Source organism: Tympanuchus pallidicinctus, unplaced genomic scaffold (genome assembly GCF_026119805.1).
Source record: "Tympanuchus pallidicinctus isolate F22 unplaced genomic scaffold, pur_lepc_1.0 scaffold6, whole genome shotgun sequence".
In the NCBI taxonomy this organism is placed as follows: Eukaryota; Metazoa; Chordata; class Aves; order Galliformes; family Phasianidae; genus Tympanuchus; species Tympanuchus pallidicinctus.
In genome coordinates, this window is record NW_026294780.1 from 34,371,196 (window position 1) to 34,375,805 (window position 4,610).

Consider the following 4,610-nt stretch of genomic DNA (forward strand, 5'->3'; position numbering starts at 1 on the left):
CTCTCTCTCTCTGTCTCTCTCTCTCTGTCTGTCTGTCTGTCTGTCTGTCTGTCTGTCTCTCTCTCTCTCTCTCTCTCTCTCGTTGCCCCTGGTCTTTTCCATCTGTGTCCCCCAGATAAAGGATTTCACAACCCTTGCCCAGGACTTGCCTGGACTTGTTCATCTGTGTCCCCAGCAAATTTTGAGGCAATGATGTTTTACAGAATAATATCTTACACCTACCCAATCCAGCTCCCTACATACCATAGAGGGAGATAAGAGGCTTGAAACCTGATGATCTTTGAGGTCCTTTTTGACCCAAGACATGCTATTATTCTAATCTATGATTCCATGAAACTCGTTTGGATAATCACAAAAATCCATTTACTGATTTTCATAATTCTGTCATAATCCTCTTGATGGAAATAATCCAAATAATTTTTGTCAGGACGGTATCTCTGATAAAAGCAGAATTTATTCGCGATTGCAATGGCGGGCGTCCTGCAAGTAGGAGCGCGCCTATGGACACAACATGACAGCCTTTATACCCTGTTTTCTCCCCTTTGCCTCCCCCTCCCCTGTTTCCCCAATGGCTGGGTACTCCAGGTTCACAATCTTATCAGAAGAATTTACATTTGCTATTTACTTGTTAATTTATTTGTTATCTGGTGCCAGTCAGTAATCATCCAAGATGTCTCGGTGCTCTCCTTGTCCTATTGATATGGTGATTTTCTTTAAAGTCATCATCGTTAAACAAAGAGCACTGGGGGATGATGTCAGGCCTTCCCAATGTTTCTTCAGGCTCTTCCTCGGGCATGTCATGGCTTGTTCTCATGAAGGATATTCTTGCAGTGTATGTGGCAAAATATACATATATACACCTATATACAGAGTATGCGTTCCTGGGAAGGTTCGTCTATACGATAAGTGATGTAAACTTATCAGAGATCTTCCCCAAGTTAAGTAGAGGGACTCCCAAAAAGAACTATGAGAGTGGAGATCATAAAATAAAAATAATATTATACAATTCTAATGCAGAAACAACACTTGATTCTCACAATTCCCCCCTTTTTCTTTTTTTTATACACTGTTGATTTCTGCAATTCTCTTTATTGCACTCTTTGTATATTTGTAAATCTCTATTGATTATAACAGATGTAGTTAACCCAATCTACATTCTTGTTGATCATCACCCACCAGGACAGTGACTCAAACCCTGCAACAGTTTGATTTCTTGCCTTAAAATCATCAGGAACAACAAGAAGAGAAAAGTTTAAATCCTTAGCTTGTCCGCATACCAAACAATATTGATATGTAATAATGTTTGTCACAAGAGATACATAAGTATTTACATCAAATGCTGCACTCATCAAATCAACATTTCTAACAGTTACAAGAGCCCACATTTCTGTCCTTAGATTCACAATTTTAAGGGTCCAGCTGATTGCATTTCTCATTGTGTTCGATGGACCTTCTTAACTCTAGTATGATGTATCCACAATGCTTTCACTATTGTGTGTGATGTTAGTAGCGCCTGGAACAGACCTACCCACCTTGGTTCCAGGGGCGAATCTTAAAAGAGATTTGTTACATACATATTATCGAGCCATATCAAGGCCTTGGGCTCTAGTTCCTAGAACCAGTTTCTCCTTTTCTCAAAGCCATTCCTGCAGACTTATCACATGCTCAGTTAGTATTTCGCTCCCTACTTGGGTAGAAATCCCCTTTTGTACAACATAAGGCCTTCTGTACAGTATTTTGAAAGGACTTAACCCCTCTTTGGCTCTAGGTTTTGTTCTGGTACTAAGGAGAGCCAAAGGCAACAACTGTGATCAGGATAGTCCAGCTTCCTGTCCCAGTTTTACAACCTGTGATTTAATCAGACACTTCGTCTTTTCCCCTGACCACTCGCCTGTGGTCTGTGTGCTGTGTGCAATTGCCAATTTATTCCCAATGCTTGCTGACCTGTTGGACAATCTCTGCAATAAAATGAATTCCGTGGTTGAAGGGTATTGTTGCAGGACACCCAAACCTTGGAATAATCTCCTGCAAAAGTACCTTGGTTACTTCCTTTGCTCTATTGGTCCTGCAAGGGAATGCTTCTGGTCACCCTGAAAGGGTATTGGTTAGAACTAGCATATATCAAAACCCTCATTTTCCCTGGCAGTTAAAAAAAATCAATTTGCAATTGTTGTCCTGGAAGGTTCCCTTTCCAACAAGCCCTACTTGCACCCTGTTCCTGGTACTAAGATTGTACAGTTACTTTCTGGGGTCTGTACCCCCCATGTTTTATTATGTTCTCTTAGAACCAAATTCTATAAAATACTAATGGGCACAACAATGTGTCCATCTGGGTATGCACCCATCTGTCAGCTGGCTCTCTTCCCTTCATTAATTAGATTCCTATCCTTTCTAGAGTACCTTATAGGTTCTGACTAAGGTTCAGGTATTTCAAGTTTACCGTCTGGAATTAAAGCCGTTCACCAATTTCTTTTCCTTCAGCTGCCTGTTTTGCCACCTGATCCATCATCATGTTTCCAGTTTCCTGTACAGTGTCACTCTTCTGATGTCCTTTACAATGTATAACAGCCGTGATGTTCTTTGGTAGATTTACATCATGCTGAATTTGTTTTCCTTGTGTGTAAGCAATCCTTGCTCTTTCCAGATGGTACCAAGAGTGGGTACCACCCCAAAAACATATTTAGCATCTGTCCATATATTTAAGGTTCTTGTCAAGGCAATTATTTCAGCCTTCTGAGTGGAAGTCCCCTCAGGTAATGGTTTTGCTTCAATTACCTTGTCAATAGCAGTTACTGCATGTCCTGCCTTACGGTTTCCTTGTCTTCACAAAACTGCTTCCGTCGATGAATCCAGGACTCCTCAGCATCGTCCAACGGTTCCTCCTGTAGCTCTGACCAACTTGCACACGTAGTCTCCATGCAGTCACACACTGCTGGCTTGGAGGCAGCTCTGTGTTGGCGTTCTGGGTATTCAGCAAGTTGCTTCCTTCTCTTTGATCGGTTGTTCTTTCTGTTGAGAAACTTGATAGCCATTTAAATCAAGAAATTCAGCAAGCTCACAGTCCATTGCACACAGTCCTTTGTTACTGTAGCATCCACGTACTGCAGTACAGTTCCACTGTGAGATGGTGAACCCAAATCTCAGGCTCACGAGTTGACCAGTTCTCAAAAATCACTGGGCTGTTCTCACAACCCTGGGTATCACTGTGCAGGTTAACTGAATTATTATTATTATTACTTTTAATTATTATTTTTTTTTTTTTCTTCTTTCCATATTTGAGTTTTCCTATTCAAAGGCAATAATTTTAGACTTTCTTTTGCAAAACCAGGCAGGAAAAGGTGTACTTCAAGTCCAGAACGGTAAACCTCACCTGCTTATTCCTTACTTGGTTAATAAAGATATACACCATGTGTTGTATATATTCAACTTTTTTATCAATTGCCCTCAAATCTTGTACCAAACTATAGCTCTTGCCATCCAATTTTTCATTTGCAAGATTGGGTGTTGTATTTGGATTTCTATCCAATTAGTAATCCAAAATTTAAAAAAAATTATTTTTATTTCTTTTATCCTCCTACAATCTTGTATCCTCAAAGGGCATTGCTTTACCCTGGTTGGGCTGACTCCCACCTTTAACTTAACTTTCATTGGGCTGCATTTTTGGCTCTACCAGGCATCCCTGATGCCTGCAATCCTGTGTATACCCGATGTAGGATTTACGTAACTTCTGGGAGTACAACATTGCTTTTCCCAGTTTGTGTTAAAGCCAGACTTAAAATTTTCAGTCCATTGGTCTTGCTTGACAAGTAGTTCCAATCGTCTCTACCGAATTTAATCCACATTCAACTATTCTAACATGTCATGCCCAAATAATCGTTTTGGAGAACCTGGCATGTACAAGAATTTATGTATTCCTACTTGTTCTCCTAGCCTGTATTTAATTGGTCCAAAAAAAAAAAATAAATAATAAACTTCTCTTGCCAGTAGCTGCTACAACTATTACAAAAGTCATCTACGGGTAATAGTAAGACGCACCCAGAGGTACCAGAAAATAAACCTCTTCAGCCTGCTTCCCCTGCTGCTTTCGGCCCTGGCAGGGTGGAACTCTCCCTGAGTCCTTCCAGGCTCCTCTTACCTCTTCTTCTAGGTAAGGACATCCCTGTTAACCTTGCTCAACTTTGCCTTCCTCAGTTTGTTTTTCCCAAACCCTTTTCACTTTCCAAACTCTCATCATTACAAACATTACTAACATTATATTTCAGTTTCACTCCCTTCTCTCCCCAGGCTTCCAGTGCTCACACTGGATATCGGGTTTCCCCAGCTCTGCAGATGACGGCTGTTCTCACTTCCAATGTCCGTCCCATCCCCATTCACAAGCACTGCACCCTTCACATCACAGCAGGAGGCTCCAGCCCCCAGCTCTTTCTCCCACTCCAAGTTGTTCTTACAAGCAGCAGTGGGGGGTGTGCGGGGATGTGTTCTCGTGCCGGCCCAACTCTAATATCCCAAACTCACTATTTTCCTTAAACCTTTTTGCCATTTTTTTTTTTTGTTGTTGGTTTGTTTTTCCACAATTCCACTATTTGTACACTCAACTGCAACTTCACATA

The 4,610-nt window shown here is 41.1% G+C and overlaps 1 long non-coding RNA gene across 1 annotated transcript; it reads right to left on the reverse strand.

The window, feature by feature from the left end:
• Nucleotides 1-1,308: 1,308 nt before the first annotated feature.
• LOC128092129 (uncharacterized) lies at nucleotides 1,309-3,289 on the reverse strand. The gene is made up of 2 exons (XR_008211643.1): nucleotides 2,776-3,289; nucleotides 1,309-1,551 (listed from the first exon to the last, which is right to left on the reverse strand). It is a non-coding gene; the product is annotated as an uncharacterized LOC128092129 (long non-coding RNA).
• Nucleotides 3,290-4,610: the final 1,321 nt, after the last annotated feature.